This window comes from Protopterus annectens, chromosome 7.part0 (assembly GCF_019279795.1).
Source record: "Protopterus annectens isolate FY-2018-M chromosome 7.part0, PAN1.0, whole genome shotgun sequence".
In the NCBI taxonomy this organism is placed as follows: domain Eukaryota; kingdom Metazoa; phylum Chordata; order Ceratodontiformes; family Protopteridae; genus Protopterus; species Protopterus annectens.
In genome coordinates this window covers 1,642,908,928-1,642,929,052 of record NC_056739.1, presented here as the reverse complement: position 1 = coordinate 1,642,929,052, position 20,125 = coordinate 1,642,908,928, and positions in this window count along the sequence as shown.

The window sequence follows — 20,125 nt, the reverse complement described above, 5'->3', positions numbered from 1 at the left end:
TCATTTTCAATTTTCAAAATCACATTGCAATCCCATACCCCAGTCCATAAACCGCTATTATCATATACTTTTGACATCTCCAACACATTCTTACATAATTTTAATAAATGTTCCTTTAAAGTCTTTCTGCCTACTTCAGTCCTGAATTGTATATTACCTACTTCAGTCCTGAATTGTATATGAATCTTTTTCTTTAACTCTTTATATAACAAAAAAATTAAATGTGTACGCATTTTATGGCATACTGTTTTTCTTTTTTTCATATTGCTATAATAAATTCTCTATTATCTAACCCATCTCAAAAATATCACAAAATGTCTCTTTTTTATATGTACCTCACTTTCCTTAATTCCTAATGGTGAAATTACTTCACATCACACCTTATATCTGTCCATCTCAGTGTCTTCTTTTTTCTCAATACACACCATAAAGTCTCTTCTTTTTTCCACCTGTAACTTCTTTCTTATTCCCCACTCCTGACTTCACCATCTTGTCATACTCTTCATCCTGTTGTATCTTCTCCATTAGGTCTCCCCGGGACACATCTTTACCACTGTCTGGTTCACTCATGTTCACTAAATCAAAGAGTAACTCATCCCACAACCCTGCCAACTGGAGAGTTGTAACAACTCATTCTTGAGCCAAAACCTCATCTCTGAAAGATTCTCTTCAAAATCATCTCCTCCAAATCCATCAACAACTCCATTCCATCAGGGCTGCCCTGCTGTGAAAGCTCAGCCACTCATGTCATGTACTTCACTGCATTCCCAAAGACGATTATTCTGAAAATGTTGTCAGAAAACATTTTAACTGCCAGAGTTTTGTCCTGCATTTAGCTTTATGAACAGTTACTCATCAAATTACTAAAGTTCAACATATTTTACACCAGATCAATTACTTATTTTCTATAAGGCCTCACTTTATAAACAGTTGTATTGTGCGTGCACATTTTTATAATAAAAGGTAGTTTCATACAAGAAAGTATGGAACAACATTCTTAGTGACATGGAATCTTTTTGCATGGAACTTAATAGTTATACCTCAGACTTACTGACTCCTGTCCATAAGATAGGTCATGTAAAAAAATGTCCCGAATTATTACTAATCTCTTTAGCTATGAGTTTTTATTTAATGCAGTGAATATGTCATTATGGCTATTCATAGTCTGGGACTTCACACTTGCCTAACAGCTATCTGTGCTAAATGGATATGTAAATAAGCTCAGCCTAGGTAATTTGTGATGAATGAGCATAAGTGAAATTCTTTTTAAAAACATGCCCATTTATGGTAAAAGCATAAAGCATGTAAAGTCAGTATTAGGAATTTGCAAATTAGTAAGCAAAAGCCTGAGGCTTCATATGATTTTGTTTTCGAGTATCGAAGGTGACTGTGGCTAAATGTAGTCTCACTTGGAAGGCATAAGGCAAATGGCACACTATGCAGCATTTATAAATGATTTTGTTTTAAAATAAAGTGATTTATAATGTTTTATGTATATGGGTATTCTTATATAGACACCTTGATGGTTTTATTAAATAAGAAAAAGGAGGAAGATAGGAAAGATTAAAAAAGAGGAAACAAACAAAGAGGAAAACATAGAATGAAAACATCAATAAGGTTTGCACTTGAGGAGGTAGGAAAGGAGGGGAACCATGTTTTTGTCAATGGATAGAACCTCAATTTTTAATTTTTTTTAAAATGGATAGTGTAGGTGGGCAATAGGTAAAAATATAATGGACAAGGGGTAAGAGAAGAAGGGCTGAGGAAGAGATGGTGCAGGATTTTTCAATCCATAGCACCTGAAACACTTCCACTGCCCTATAGTTCTGCAGTCAAGGACCCCAATGATGAGGGGGTAGGACCCATTGGTTGTGCAGTGGTTAACACCAACTGGGAGAGTGTGTCTTCAGTACACTGAAAAGAGGCTTTAACAGACTGACATCATCTGTTCACTACCTACTCCAGCACATCTTCTACCAAGTTTCAAAGTCCCCTTTTGGTGAGACTTTCCAGGCTACCAAGACTGGTGCCAATGCCTAGACCCTGAGAAGACGTTCCCAGATGGGTAGAGGGTGAGCACTCTTCAACTTAGGAGGTGCATGTCTGGGACATTCCTGATGGATTTGAATCTATAAAAAAGAAAAACAAAGTAAAACAAATGAGAAAGAATCAAAATAAGAAAGGAGAAAGAAATGCATAATTAAAATAGAGAAAACAGAAAAATTGGTGGGGGACAGACAAAAGAGAACATAAACAATAAAATTCATACATCATGTTACTTGGCATTTAATTTCTTAAATTTCCAATTAGACACACTTCCTGTTATCCTGGTTACACCTCCTTGACCTGCAACATGCTCACGCTTCACCTATCACTTCTTATTACACTCATATTACTGTCTCACCTCATTACTTATCACCACAAAATATTCCAGACACCTACTTTTCAACACACCACTAACCCACCTTGCCATACTACTCCAGGTACATATCTCACCATCTCTCCTACACTTGCCAATATTACTAGCCTCCAATATGTTCCACTTAAAATAATACCTACCAAAGATAGTCAGTATAATGCTGAGTTATTCAAAAATGAGCTTATCAAATGATTGAAACTACTTACCAACATTGCCTCTAGGCTGCTGCTTAGTGGTGACATCCACCCAAACCCTGGACCACTCTCAGATAACACCAACCCTCCTAGTCACTCTAGTCTCAACACCCCTACACCTCCAATCCTAAAGAGAAAAAAATCAGACCTCTTGCTAATGAACATTAATATTAGAAGTATAGCCAAAAAATTAGATATCCTCCATGCCACTCTAGCCACATACTCCCCAGACATAGTAATAATCACTGAAACATGGTTAAAACCAGGTACAAAAGAAGATGAAATACTACCCCCAGGTTACTCCATACTATGGGTGGATAGACTCAACAAAAGAGGAGGTAGAGCTGTTATCCTCTTTAAAGACCATCTCACTTTAACTTTCCTCGACTGCAAAACCCTACAACTCGACAGTGCTGAAATAATCTATACCACACTAACTATAAATTCAAGAAAAACACTTAATATAATTGGCTGCTACAGCCCACCTGGAAATAATGCCCCAACTACAGAACATTTATTGCACTGGACAACTAGTACCCTTAGTCAGGTGACATTCATATTGGGTAATTTTAATTTAGACTGCCTTGCATGTGATACAGATCACCCCATCCATCACATAAACTTGCATGGTTTTACACAAACTGTTCAAGAACCTACACGAATAGGTAAAGCTAGTAAAAAACAATCCACCTTGGATTGGATATTATTAAATAACTCCTCTCACTCATTCCAATCAGGTTGCCTTCCTGATGGTCTGAGCGACCACCTTCCCACATTTCTTATATGACAACACATATTCCCACCAAAACCTACTATGTTTAAACAGCTTAGAAAAAAAACATAACTTTAATCTTGACAACTTCCTAGCTGACCTACAAAGGTGCAAATGGATGCCATTCAAATACCTTGACCTAGATGATGCAGTGAACCACTTTAATAAATCCTTTTTAGATATATTAAATGCACATGCCCTGTTAGAACCATCAGAGTAAAATCAAATTAAGTCTCCCAGTTGAACAGAGACACTAGGGCTCTTCTGAAAATTAGAGATAAAGCTTGGGAACTATAGTGTAAGACGAACACAGTAGTTTCTAAACAACTGTATCAGGGACTTAGAAGTAAGGCAAAAAAATACAAATAAAACAGGATAAAATAAATTCCTGTCATAACATTCAAAACACCTACCAAAAAACCCTCAAAAACTCTGGCCTGCTATAAACTCAAACCTTCACTCAGGAAAATCTACTACACCAACTTCAAACATCCACAACAATTCTGATAGCATAGCTACCATTTTTAACAAGCATTTTACTGAATCTATAATTGCCCTTTCCAAGCAGCAACCCCCCTACTCCTGATACCAAACCAGCCAAGTCTACAACTAGTAATGCCTCATTCTCTTTCTCCTCAGTTCCTACAGCCACAATAAAAAATACTCTAGAAGCTAAAACCTACTACAGTTGCCATAGATAACTTACTCAGTGAATACCTCAAAATTGCACCTAAATCTAGAGCCTTCCCAGTATCAATCCTTATAAATAGATCCAGTCTCAAAAACAAGGTTCCTCAACTGTGACAAATGTCCCATGTAATCCCACTTCATAAAGGGGGACCTTCCACAGAACTGACAAACTATTGTCCAATTGCTATTATTTCACCTCTTTCTAAGCTACTCGAAAGGTGTATTCATCTCCAGGTCATGAAATTCTTACTAACAAATAACCTTCTCGCAAACACTCAGCATGGGTTTTGCCCATCACATAGTACCACTACTGCTCTCTTATCCTTCACTAATACTGTAAACCATCACAGGAATAACAACAACTTTGTGTCTGCCATCTTTCTAGACCTATCAAAAGCTTTTGATATGGTCTCCCATTCCAAACTAATAGATGTACTAACTGAACTATTCTTCTCACCATGTACCACAGCTTGGTTTAATAACTATTTATCTGGCCATCAGCAATCTGTTCTATGGCAAGATGACCTATCTCAATGCCTTCCTTTATGCATTGGTTTCCCCCAAGGATCTATCTTAGGCCCTCTCCTTTTCTCCCTCTTTACTAATAACCTGCACACATCTACTCCACATGGTTCTATAATACAGTATGCAGATTATTCAACACTTATCTGTTTTGCCACTTGTCTATCAGCTCTTCATTCTAAAATACAGAAATTTTTCACTTCTGTTAAAACATGGTTAGCCAATGCCCATCTAATCCTGAACCCAAACAAAACTAAATTATTACTCTTCCAACCTAACAAGACTTCTATTTCATGCCCACCATTTAACATAATAGCCAAAGACAATACTGTCTTCTCCCCGATAACTCATACAAAGCTTCTTGGAGTGGAAATAGACAATAATCTAAAATTTGACTTACATGTCTCCCTAACAATAAAAAGTCCATATGAAACTTGGAAGTCTATATAGGCACAAAAGGTTCCTGACCAAAATGACCAAAATTACATTAGCACAAACCCATCTCCTCTCCACTCTACTATATGCCTCTCCAATGTTAAGTAATCTTAGGAAAGCTGACCTGTCTAAGCTAGAAGCATGTTATAATAAACTTACTAAGTTTGCATCTAACTGCCTATATAGAACACATCTTTGTGCAGCTTTAAGGATACTAGACTGGCTTGAACTTCCCAACATTATTCTTTACAACCAAGTCTCTGTAACTCACAAAATCGTAACACAACCAACCAGAATTCCTGCACTACAAAATCTCATCCTTCTTTACAGTTCCAGCAGACCACTTTGCTCTAACAATAAGAACTTACTCACTGTCTCCAAGGCCAACAACACTGCAGGAGAATCTTTATTTTCCAGCTATATATTTCGTATATGGAACACCCTTCCTAACCCCATTTTCTTAATCTTGTCCACTAACCACTTTAATCCATCACTTAAATCTTATATAAAAAATAAGTGTCTACGTTCCTGTACTAACCCCTCATGAGTGCTCTGATACATCACAGTATACCCAAAACATATCAAATTTCTTCCCCTGTGTTTAATCTTTTATTTCTACCGGCCTGTCTTAACCTTACATCTTGACATCAGTCATACTTTACAAATAGTACTAGCTAAGTTCAATGCCTACATTTTGTTGTGATGATGTAACAAACTTGTATTTTCTTATGTATACTACACTTTGTTTACTTTATACTTTATTGGTTATTGTAATTCATGCATTAAAATTTATTACTCATGGAGCTTTTCTCCCCAGGCCTCAGCTGAAAAAGGACCTGTGTCCAGTCGAACTTTCCCAGTAAACAAATGTTAAATAAATAAATAAATAAATAAATAAATAAATAAATAAATAAATACAATTTTACATTATTATTAAATCTTTATTGAAGTAAAAGTTGTATACAGGAAGTGCCTATGCATACAATGGGAGTGTTCATTTGGGAAGGGCTTGTGTACTTAGGAAGAAGGATATGAACAGGGCTTATGCATACTTCAGATGAATTCATATGGAAAGCACTTATGAGTACTTTGAAGGACAGTATGTTCCTCTGAAGTTCTGTACACGTTCCTGTGTCTGATATTCAGTATAAATAACATTTATAAATATTACAGTTAATCACTAAAAGAGAAAATAATGCAGTTTATATTGACATATCCATTATGTTTGTTTGCAGTAATGTAATGATTTCATTGCAGTTCTTTCAGGTACAATGTTCTAAAAATGTTTCCTTATAACCATTAAAGAAAACAATTTAAGACAGACTACTGCAGTAATACACTCATGTATCTGTCAGTCTTGTTTACAGCAATGTAATGATTTAATTGCATTTGTTTAAGGTAAGTGGCTCATACTGTTTTATACACATTTAAAAACAGTTTAAGACAGAATACTGCATTTGTGTATTGAGATACATATTAGTCTTGGTTTCAGCAATGTAATGAATGCCCATTACTGACTTAGTTAAGATTAATATATAATGATAACATTTAAACAAATATTATTGTATGGAACTGTAGTCATAACTTACCAACGGATTTAATGAGCCTGGCTACCCTTCTTTCCTGCTGCCTTTTGTTATACCTTGTTTCTGCCTCAGCTGTAAAGCAGAGACATAAGACAATTCTTGTTTAACTGTATTTAAAATGTTTTTCTGTTATTACAAGGCAATGCATTCAATGCAGTACTTGCTCTTTTTTTATTCGATTTACATATGGATGTCTGTTTGAATTATAATGGTGTGACAATCTTCCCTTTAATGCAAGTTAAAAAGAAATTTAGGCAATGTGAGTGGAATGTTGTTTTCAGAATACTATGATGTGAATGTGACACGGTGCTCAGGTAGAGTACAGTTACTAGTGGTGTGCCACAGATCTCAGTGCAGGGTCCACTCCTATTCAGAATATACTTCTCTGAAGTCAAGGCTAATGTGGAAGGCCTCAGGATGACAAAGTTTGCTGATGAATGCAAACTGGGGGCAATCAATGAATCCAGCAAGGATGTAGATATCCTTCAGGAAGGTCTAGATCAAATGATTGGAGCCAGATCCATGGCCTAAAACTAAAGGTAAAAGAATACATTACCATACCCTTTGGGGGAGTCAAATACCCCTGCAAATTACAGCATCAATAGCACACCACTAAGAGTAGATTCAGAGGTGAGAGATGTAGGTAGAAAAATAGATAATAGCCTGAACCTTGACAGCTATGTGTCCATAGTGGTGAGGAAGTCATTCTATGTGGCACAACTTGTAAATAAAGGCACGGAATCCAGATAAAAAATATATAATCCTGCTGTACTCAGCTCTCATTAGACCAATAATCAAGTACAATGCACCATTTGGCATGTACTTGACTAGGCACTTAAAGCAGATGGATCAACCTCAGAAGTTCCCCGCAAAGAAAATGCATGGTGTAAACAATATGCACTATCCTTTTACTCTGTCTTCTTCTGACAATTAAGGGGTGACCTATGCCTGACCAGCAAGGCACTCACAAATCCAGCCCTGATGGAGCTGCTGCACATCTGTAAGTTAAACAGCATGAATGTCACCTGATCAGGGAATTAGCAGTGCAAACAAAATATTTTGGAGAGACAGATATGTGTCTTAGAGATTGCCAATTTTTTTGGAACAGGCTTTCCATTCATGTTAAGCAGAGCCCTTCATTGGCCATCTTCAAATGCAATTTGATCAATGGATGGGGAATCAGAATTCACACCTAGAGTAGTGCTTATGTCCCTTATGCACAGGGGCAATATTTTAATAAGCTCAAGGCATATGAACAAACCCATGCCATCTTTTTGCCCCTAGGGGCCATATAATGGATAGAATTGGGTTATATTGGCTAGGCTTGTAAGAGCTCTTAAACCATTAGCCTGGTAATCTCTTATGAACCTATATAAGTTATTCACACATAAACAAATGTAGGAATTCATGGAAGTTTGCATTTCCTTTGCTGTACAAATGTGTGTGATTTGTTAGAACTAGTCATTTCTGAAGAAAGTATGTCTTGGTAATTCACCTGGCAGAGCATCCCCCACCTCTCCTTTGCAAACCTTCACTTTGACTACGGTATGGTAAATGATTGACACTTTAGTTACATTGTACATGTGCTTACATTACAGTTGAGCAAATAATCCTATTAAGCAATTGCTATAGTAATAATTCTGTGCCTTACACAAACAATAATTTATTTACCAAAGCTGTCTGCGTGTAATCTAAATAGCAATTCTGTTTATGCAATGATCAGTGAAATTATTACCTCTAACTGCAAACTTGCTTTTTCTTCAGTCTGTATAAATGGGTCCCTATGAGTTGATCGACAACTCAAAACATCGACAGTGACTTCACCGACAAGTGAAATCACCGACATGCATAAAACAGGGCGTTTACCAGGTAACGGATGCAAAGTCGCTACTCATGCCTACCATGGTTGCATGACACTGCCACACTTACTAAACCATGGTAGGCATGAGTAGCGACTTTGCATCCGTTACTAAACATCCGTGTTGCGATGTCGGTGATTTCACTTGTCGGTGAAGTCACTGTCGATGTTTTGAGTTGTCGATCAACTCATAGGGACCCATGTATACATATGTTCCTTTGTATTAATATAATAGCAATACAGATAATATTTGCAGTTACACACATCTTTGTCAGCAAATAGTTCTATTTATGCAAACTTGTAAAACTTATTATGTCAAATATAACCCAATAAAATAGTGACCAGTATATAAAAAAACTATTTGCACTTACTATAGAACTCTGGTCTTGTCTCCAATACACATTCTACCCACTTGGCCAACTAGTCAGGCCTATGCTTCTGCAAATCATTATATTGGAGATGCACTCTTGGCTGGAGTGACTGATATCTATTAGGGATGTCAGGTGGTCACCCACCTCCTGCTAGATATAAATCTTTGTTCCAGGTGGTAGTTTTTGTGAATGCCTTGAGCTTTTCTTGATATGACTCCTTGAGAAAGTAGAGCATAATAAAGGCCACTTTGTTGGACCAGTTTGGAGCACAGCCTCATGTCTTTTGCCATAACATTGCATGAACTGCCAGAACCCTGAATGAAGAAAGTAATAACAGGACTGTAGTTCACTGGTTCAGGATCACTTCTTCTGGGGTGTCACATCACATTAACCAAACCCATTTAAGTTGCAGGGGTAATATACTAGGTATTGATATTATTGGCAAGTTTGGTTTAATGAAAAAATGCTTTGTCACATATATTTTGTTCTTAAGGGGAACCAGTCACATTTCACTTACATGTTGGATAAAAAATAAAATCTATTGAATAATTGTTAGGTATATGAACTACAATTGCTAGTGATGCTGGTAATTGCATAAGGTGCATGTTTTAGAGTATTACATGTGAATGCTATTTATACATGCTTCATGCAGTACAGCAGCCTTTGTAGTTTTTTTTTTTTGGGGGGGGGGGATAATATATATTACTATGAGTGATTTTAGAAATGTACAAGTTGTTTGTAGTGCTAAGGTGTGACAGATGATGTTAGAAGGGCAGGGATTACACTTCATATTGGTGCAAACTTTCATTCAGATGACTCCATTTTGTTTTTTAACTATATTCTGATTTAGGTTAGTGCAGTAAGCTTTGGACTGCTGAGGAATGCTGCAATCTTGGAGCTATCTGCAGTGCATTTGTGTCAGTCTGGGCCCTTGTTTATGAATGTCCCTGTATACGTTTGTGTATTACTATGATTCATAGTGATAAATGAAAAAAGGTCTCATTTGCATACAACATGGGCATATGGCCCTCAATTTATATATGAGTCGAAGATTTCCATATTTGTCAATACTCAAGTTAGGTGGCAAATGTTTAAGGATACTGCAGGCTTCTTAAAGTAAGCAAATAATTAAAAAAATATTATACGTTAATAACAAACAATTAAAAATAAGTAGACTTGCTAGATTAAACTTAAAAAAAATTACTTTTACATATATGATTTGCATATTATAATGGCAATGAAAGATTATTGCAATTACTGTCATTTAGAAGTTGGATTTCAGTACAGCAGCAGTGGGAACTATTAATGATCACTGTGGGCCCTTGTTCCACTACAAACAACTCCTTCCCCCCACCCCCTACTTCTCCCACTACAAACAACCCTTTCCCCCATCCCCTTCATCTTCTGCCTTCTCTCACAACACTCTTAAGTTCTTCACAATCAACGCCAAGAGCCTTAACAACAAAGTACACCAAGTACAAGCTTGGATTAGTCACAACCAACCTGACATCTTAACCATCTCTGAAACCTGGCTAAAACCCCATATCTCTGACTCCGAAATCTTACCTCCTGGTTTCCATATCCTCAGAAATGACTGATTAAATAAAAAAAGGTGGCGGCTCTGCTCTAATCTACTCTAACCTTCTTTCCTTAATCCCTCTTCAAATCCCAACCCCACAATTCAAAAATACTGAAATAACAGTCAGTCTCCTACGAATTAATAAACATAAGAATATCTGCATTATTTCCCTATATATCTCCCCAGGCGACAACATCTCTACCCTTGAAAATATTCTTCATTGGGCGTCAACTGAAATCAAGTATGAAACTTACATTCTAGGCGATGTTAATATCGATTGGAATAAAATCAACACTCCCTCTCCCTCCCTATCCATTAACCTCTACAACTTTACCCAAGTAATCCACTCAACCACCCGTCCTAACAAAATTCACCCCCCAGGATCCATCATAGACTGGATCCTAGTCACCCATCCAAACAAAATAATTCACTCTGGCACTATCCTAGACACCTTTAATGACCATCTCCCTGCTTTCATTCATTGCTCAGCTAACTCCACCCCATATCAGCACCATTACATTCCCACTCTCAAACTTAGAAACTTTAACCCCACAACTTTCTCAAAATTTTTAAACAAATGAATTGGCAAATCCTAAATACTCTTCCCCTTGACAAAGCTGTAGAACATTTCAACTCTGTCTTCCTAAACACTCTTAACTCCCTAGCCCCTCTAAGAAACAAACGAGTCAAAGCTAATACTGCCCCTTGGCAGTCCAAAGAAACAAAACAAATCATGCACCAAAGGGACAAATCCTGGAAGCTTTACCAGAAGAATAAAATGCCTACTACCTTGCTCCAATACACCCAACTCTGCAACCATGTAAAAAAACTAATCACCATGGACAAAAAGAAACTACTACAATAAGCTTCAGTCCAGCAATAATAAAAACCCTAAACAATTCTGGAAATCAGTTAATTCCCTTCTCCATCCAGGCTCCAGGAATAATCCCTGCCCTGACCCAAGTATAACTGACATTGAACTGAGCTCATATTTCAACTCATTCTTTACAGAATCCATAGCTAACCTAACCAAAAATTTCCCAAATAACAATCCACACAACTCTCATTCTTCAACACCCAACAATCCTAATAACTGTCCCCTCAATTTCCAGCTCAAACCAGTTTCAACCAATATTATAAAAAGGCTCATATCCAAACTAAAGCCATGCTCCAATGCCCCTGATAACATACCCTCCACCTTCCTCAAATGTGCTGCTGATGGTATTGCTCTCCCAATCAGTATCTTCATAAATATTTCCTTAAAAGAATCATATGTACCCAAACTCTGGCACTCAGCCTACATTCTTCCTCTTCATAAAGGAGGCAAAAACACCAATATTTCCAATTTCCGCCCCATAGCCCTACTCTCTCCAATCTCCAAAATTCTAGAAAAATGTGTCCACCACCAACTTATGCCTTTCTTAACCCAGAATCAACTCCTAACACCCACCCAACATGGCTTCTGCCCTGGCCTTAGCACCATAACTGCCCTACTCTCCTTCCTGGAAACAGTCAATCAAACCCAAGATTCTGGACTCCTAGTATCCACAGTACTCCTAGATCTCTCTAAAGCATTTGACACCATTTCCTATAAACACCTTCTCTATCATCTCGCCAACCTTAATCTCTCCCCTACTACATTATCCTGGTTCTCCAGTTACCGATCAGACAGATCTCAAGCTGTCAGATGGAAGAGCTCTACCTCTTCCTTCTTACCAACACCCACCGGCGTTCCCCAGGGGTCCATTCTCAGACCCATGCTTTTCAACATCTTCATTAATAACCTTCACGCTGTCATCCCTGACACAACAGTTATCCAATATCCAGATGACTCAACTTTAGTCTGTGCTGCCTCCAACCTTCCTGAACTACTGAATAAAACCCAAACTGCATTTTCTACTACTGAGAACTGGATGCACCCAAACCATCTCTCTCTCAACTCAAATAAATCAAAAATACTACTTTTCCCTCCATCCAGGGCTTTCTCTTATGACAAAAATGCTTTCAAAGTCTTTAGCCAAACTAACTCTGCTATAGAAGTGGTCCCTTTTGCAGAACTTCTTGGCATTACCATAGACGAACACCTTAAATTCGATATCCACATTCAACAAAACATAAAGAAAACCCACCAAAAATTAGGCATGCTCTATAGGAATAACCTCTTTCTCTCCAACTCCTCAAGGCATACCTTGGCAACTACCTACCTTCTACCATCTTTACTTACTGGAGCCACTCTTCTAACTAATCTGACTTCTTCCAACACCTCCAAACTTGAAAATTGCTATAATAAGATCTCTAAATTTGCAACTAAATCCAAAACCTCCACTCATCACTGCGTTACCCTACAATCTCTGAACTGGCTAGAACTCTCTAAACACCTAGACTATCTACAACTAACCACCGCTCACAAATTAATATTCCACCCAGATAAATGCCCAGCCTTAACAAACATCCTTCCCCCATACATCCCAAATAGATATCTGAGATCCGAACACCAAAATTTAATTTCTATCCACAAACCCAAACGACCTGCTGGCCAGCTTCTCCTCTCTTTCTCTCTAGGCAAGAAATGGAACTCTCTCCCTCCCTTAGGACTATATCAAACTCAGAAAACTTCAAGACCCAACTTTTCTCATACCTATCATCCAAATGGAAATGTTCCTGCTTACACCCTACCTAAATTCAATGGAATTCCCCAATGAGTTCTTCATACTCTTTGCTCCTCACCTCCCTCTAACTTATATTTCTATTCTCCTACAACAGACTCAAGCTCTCGGTCACTGATTAAGCAATCTCTTACTTGATTCCAAGTACGTATATATTGTAAATATCAAAGTATTTCTATTGACCGCACAGCAAGTATTTACCTTACTTAATTAGAACAACTGCATACAAACTGTCCCCCCCTACTAGTATAATAACACAAGAACCTTAGATCCTTTATTTTAAAGACAGTTGATCATGCTGAATGGAAACACCTGTAAACTGTGTTCTCTAATATCTGCTAGCCGTATTTTATGATGTACATTTTATGCATTTGCGTTTACTTACTGTATAAATATTGTACATGTATTATACCTTTAAAATTATGTAACCCTTATTGCATTGCTTATGGAGCTTTTCTCCACTGGCCTCCACTGAAAATGGGCACTTTCAGGCCCAGTGGACTTCCCCGGTAATCAAACTGAAAATAAAATAAAATAATAAAATAATTATTACTGTGGTATCATTTAATGAATGTGCATACATGGTAGAAATGTAGTCATTTAATTGTGAAGTTCTGTAGTGGTAAGGATATCAGTATGTATTTGGCTTTACTTGGAGCTTTCTGAGTGGAATTGATGAATAAAAAATGTCAGTATTATGAATACATGACAATGGTAGATGCTAGGGGAAGTATGCATTTTTTCAAAAATAACCTGAATACACTGCAAGTCATACATCACAATTTTATTTGGCTAGACTGAGATGTTTACATATAATTATGTGCGTTATGTTAGCTAACATTTTGTATGAGGGTGGCAGGTGCAGCTGGACAATGTTTTTTAGTTTAAAAGCTGATTATATCAAAAACTTTTCACTGTGTGACTATGGTGCTTTTTAACATGCAGTAAGGATGGAAAAAAATGGGATCAAAGCAGAGAAAGGATATCTTTAACCACTAGGAAAATCACATCCTTATGGCAGCCATTAGAACATATGAGAAACTTCTATTTGGTATAGGGTGGAGCACAAACAAGCCAAGAGAACCAATGCCTGTATTCAGGTACTTCTAAACATTAATGCAGTAGGTGGCATAAACTGGTACTGACACAGTGCAAGAAGATGACAAATGATATGGTAGGATGTGCTAGAAGAAACAGAGCCAGGCAGAATGCAACTTCCAGGACCACAATGGGGGGGGGGGGGCTCCAACAATTATTAAATTAGTACCAGATGAGGAATACTTTCTATCCATCTCTGGGGATGACTGTGACACAGAAGATGATGGCACAGGAATAACCAGAGGTTGTGTGGACACTGGGTATTACCAAAGTCTGCATTAGCAGCAACACTCATCTGCTCATGAAGGTTGGTTTAAAAACAATAACATGTATTTCGGTACAGAATGAATGCTGACAAGGAATGATCATATTAAACATGTGACAGTTGTTAATAGGTGAACCTTGTACATCAGCACAGAATGGCAATAAAGGCAGTGAGAATGTTAAGTATCCCGCTTACCCCTTTATAAGCATACTTTAGTGCATGCTATTTCTTTATTAGTAATGTTTTCTAATCATTTTTACGGGGTCAGCATCAGAAACAAACAGTTACACTATACCAATAAATGTGGATGATAGCAGCAGAATTGGTTTTGGTGATGACAATGATAACATAGCTATATTTATAGTTTATAGTCCTGAATACCTCCTCCTTACCTGTGTAGCTGTGGAAATGCATGAGCTTACTGCCATATTAATAAGATTATCATGTCAAATTCTTCAAACTATCCTTCATGACTGGACTTCCAAAAAATTGAATATTGTCATTATCAACATAAGTAGCATTTGTAACAAAATTGCAGAACTATATGCCTAGATATGGTAGTACATCATTGATATTCTTGCTATTATAGAACCTAGTTTAAGCCTAACATTAAAGATTCTGAGCTACTCCCAGCAAGTTATATTACTATCAGAACTGATATGCCCCACAAGAAAGAAGGTAGGGTATCCTGAATCTATCAAAGTTTGTACAGTTTTTCTCTCTGTTCATAGAACATCCAAAATTCCAAAATGCCAAAATACTTGTATCACTGCTAAAGCTTAACAATAAAAAATAGCTGTGTTTTGTTAGTGTATATCCCATATAGAAATAACCTACCAACTTTAGAAGAAATCCTCTGCTGGACAAACTAATACACTTTAACAAAAACTGAACTAGGAAATGTAAATATTGACTGGCAAAACCTTCCATCAGACTTTCCCTCAGTTACACACAATTTATCACAACACCATCTAGATTTAAGAATGCCAACAATAAAGTTAAAATTCTAGACTGGATATAGTTCTCTGTCTCTGGTAAATTTACAACATCTGGAATGTCAACACAAAATGGACAGACTAAAAAAACTCCAACTATTCTCTGTCTCATATTGCATACTTAGAGGCGATCTCTGCTTGACTTACAAAGCCTTGTCTGACCCAGCTCTGTTAGAAATGCTACATCTAAAGAAATCCCAATCCCTCCACACCACACGCTCCAGAGACCTCAACCTCATTACCACAATCAACCACCACAAAACCTATCCAAACTCACTTAGCAACCAACTTCAAGCCTATACACATAGAAATATTACCCAGCAACTTAACACACAACAATTTTTAAACATCCTAAAACCTTTCCTAATTTAATAAAGACTCATTCATCACTACATTATAATCATTTAATTGGTCTAATAGAAAAACTCTTCAACTTGTTGAGGCAGTCAATACTTTTAATACATTATTTCTTAAATACTCTAAACAGCCATGCCCCACTCCAAAAAAAAAACAGAGTGAAAATTTACCATGTACCATGGCTCACTACCAAATGAAAACTACAATGTCTAACAGAGAAAAATCTTAGAAAGAATGGTTTAAACTTAAAACTCTCTATAGCTTGCAAATTTACAGAGAATTATGAAATCTGAGTTAAAAAAAGTAGCCTAGATAAAAAAACAAAACAAAGCAGTATTGTAGCCATCTACAATGTCAACACAAAAATGAAATGCAACACATCTGGACATCAATAAATAACCTGTTACATTCAGCCGCAAATAAGGAACTCAACCTTCTCATAATAGCTCTCCACTAAACATTGCTACCATATTCAATACTTACTTCGTAGAAAGCAGTGCCTCCCTAACTAAAATTTCTTCACCCTCATCAAGTGCTTCTACCACCCCCCACAATAACATATAGTCATACTATTTCTGCAACCAACAGGTTAGGCCAAAACCAACATTTTCCATATACCATACAGACTACCACATCCTTTATCTCGATTCATCATCCTCACATGAGCCTAATTCACCCTCTATATCCATTGCCAACAACTTCCACATAGGACTTCTCTCTACATCAATAATAAAAAAAAAATAAAAACACTTCTACTTGAACTCAAACCTTGCTCCACTGCAGCTGACCACTTTCCACCTGAAGATAGCTGCCAATGCCATGCCATACCCAGTCTCTATCCTTATGAACAGATCACTAGCTGGATCCCATGTACACTCACTATGGAAGATATCCTACATTATCCTTCTTCATGAAGGTGGCATCTCTGCTGATGTCTTTAACTTCCTGCCTATTACAATATTACCACCTCTCTCAAAAATTCTTAAAAGATGTACTCATAAGCAATTTCTCAACTATCTCCAACAAGAACAGCTATTAACATCCACCCAACATGGCTTCCACCCAACACATTGTACAAGTATTGCCCTCCTATCATTTACTGACACCATAAACAAATACAGGGGGTCAGCCAAATGTGTTTCCTCCCTATTTCTTGACCTGTCTAAAGTCTTTGATACAATTTCTCATCCTAAATTCATGTACACATTGCCTTAGTTTGGACTAGCCCCTGTTAGAGTGTACTAAACAGTGAATAAAGGGTTAAAATTAATTCTGCTGTAAATAAGTTAAAATATACTCAGCATCCATACAGTGTAGCAAGGACAAGTATGTACACATGTGAATAAACAGCAAGTTTGTGGTTAAAGCCTAACCTGAAAAAATAGGAACTTAACCAGAAAAGAAGAATTGTGTGGCAAAAACAATAGTAACATTGTCAGAAAAGAAGAACTGTGTAGCAAAACCAATAGAAACTTTACCAAAAATAAGAACTGTGTGGTGAGAACAAGCCATAAACAACTGTTGGGACAAAGAAAGCATCTGCTTGGTGGGCCTCAAAGAAACCAGCGGTGTTCCTTGTAAAAAATTTATAAAAAGACTGTAAAAAACAAGCTGTGATAAGGTATGTAGGAACTCAGGTTTCGAGGTAAATGGAGAATGAAAGGTTATCATCTATAACTGTGTTGAGAAGCAAACCTTGTACATTAAATCTGTAGCTGTAACAGTATAGTACATGTCGTCTGTTATAGAAATAAGTTGTTTATTAGCAATGGCGCTTATGTTAACATAGTACAGTGCTGCACAGTACATTTTCTTATCAGCGTGCAACCTGCAAGACTCTATGTCATAACCAGAGTTTGATTCCAGTAGCAGCATCATAAAATTTATCAGCCCCTTCTTCATTACTGTGATCCAATAGTACAGTCTGTAAAATGGCAACATACACCCTCTCTCTACCTGCAAGTCTCCAATGGTGTACCCCAAGGATCTCTTCTCAGTCCCCTCTTCTTTAATATCTTTATCAATGACCTCTATACATCCATAAGTCCAGCTTCTCTTACACAATATGTGGATGATTCCATGCTTATATGTGCATCTAATAGCTTGCCTTAGCTCCTTTATGTCATGCAAGAAGCGTTTTCCTCAATTGAGAAGTGACTCCATGATGTCCAACTACTACTCAACCCTAAAAAAAAAAAAAAAACAAATACTACTCAAAGCTAAAGAAAAAAAGTTATGTCTATTTTTCTCCAACTCACAGAAGCCTAAAAAAGCAAATTTCAAACTCTTTTTCACTTAAAAAAAACTGAAACTGAAATAGTCTCTCATGCAAAACTTCTTGGCGTGATTATAGATGACAACCTTAAGGCATGATTATAGATAACAACCTTACATTTGATCTGCAAGTTCATAATAACATAAACATGACTCAATAAAATTAAGTATGCTCTACAGGCATAAATAATACCTTAGCAATATCACCAAAACCACTCTTGCCACTACCTACCTTCTCCCATCTGTCTTATGTGGTACACTCATTCTAACCAGCTTTCAGGCTAGAGTTAAAAGTAAGCTGGTGGCATGCTATAATAAAGTTGCAAAATTTGCCACCAACAAACAATACTGCATCCACCACTTATTGCCCTGAAGGCTTTGAATTGGCTTGAACTGCCTGGTCACTTACATTGTACACAGTTTCTCTCTCCACACAACATTGTTGAATAGGCCGAGGACGGCCCTGATTTTACTCCTATTCTCCAGTCCTACCAACCTAATAGATTACTGCAATCTAATAAATAAGATCTTCTCAGCATATATAAACCCCACAATTCTCTGTCCAAAGTCCCCGCTCATACTCTTGTCACTAAGAAATGGAGTTCTAACCCTCTGCAAATTAGATTTACTTCTAACCTCTATAACTACAAGCTATTAGACTACTAAAATAAGACTTGACTCTGCCCCTGCACTACCCCAGACTGAACATGTCCCTCCCTCCTCCCACCCTCACCAAACCTCTTATTAATTTCTTCTCTTGACACATAGTAAATCTATTTCTTTGATAAAGGACAAACATGATTTAGCCTAGGCTATATTATCTAATCATCTCTGTTGCAACTCGTGTAGTCAGTGTGTTTAATGTCATCTCTATGAACTGCAAATTGTAAATACTTTAACTACTGGCAATGTTCTTTTTCAACTTGTTATATCTGTCCAAATAGTTACACTATGTATGTATGGGCTCACAGTATATGAACTGAAGTTGTTGATTTGTATTGGATATTGTAATAATTTTATTTTACTGTACCCATATTATGTCAATGTGGAGCTTTTCTCCCCAGGCCTCCAAAGAAAATGGGATATTACCCCAGTCGCACTTTCCCAGTAAACAAATGTCAAATACAATTAATAAACTAATAAATTCAGGGCCTAAGTTTTATTCCTGATTTCTCTTTACTCTCTTTTCTTTTTTCTTCATATGCCTATTCTGAGTACTTAGTTTTCCTTCTGCCTCCCAACAATCTGCTTTTCCACTGGCAACTCTAATTTCTTTATGCATGCAGTGTTTTATCTTTGTCCATGTAGGCTCATTGGTTAATACTAGGCTCTTGATGGTTATCTTTGTCCATGTAGGCTCATTGGTTAATACTAGGCTTTTGATGGTGGCCCATTGGTAGCCTAGATACTTGCTGCCTGGTTTATGGGTCTGTAAGTGCAGCTTACCTACTTATAAAATGATAATTTATATAAACTTTATGCAGACATTCGGCATGCTAAAGCTGCAGTGGACAAATATTCCATCTTACCATACACACAAAAATAAATTGTATACAATGTTGGCAAGCATGTTGTATAATCAGGTCCTGCTTGTTAATTTTCACATATATCTGAGATCGAGTCTTTTTTTATTAATTGCTTATAGTGCAATACTTGTAAGAAAAATGCACATTTATGAACTGCACAAAAAGTAAGAATAAAAATATACTGATTTGTTTTTCATATACTTGTAGGAAAACAATCTACACATTGTAGTACTATGTGCAAAATGCATAAGCATCTTCTTTATTGTAAGTTATTTGGATGTGACATTGGCTTATCTTAACATAGCTAGTCCTCTGTTTTAGACACTAAGTACACATGCAGTATGGTGAAGGCCTTGAGTTGTGTAACTCCTGCTTTAAAAAAAGTCATCTCAGGCTGTGGGAATCAAATCCAGATCAACACGACATGCAGGTTTAAGATTCATTGACCAATTAGCCTGCTTGTATAAATGATACTTTGCAGCAGCAGTTTGTAGTCTGTGACTTTTAAACCACATATG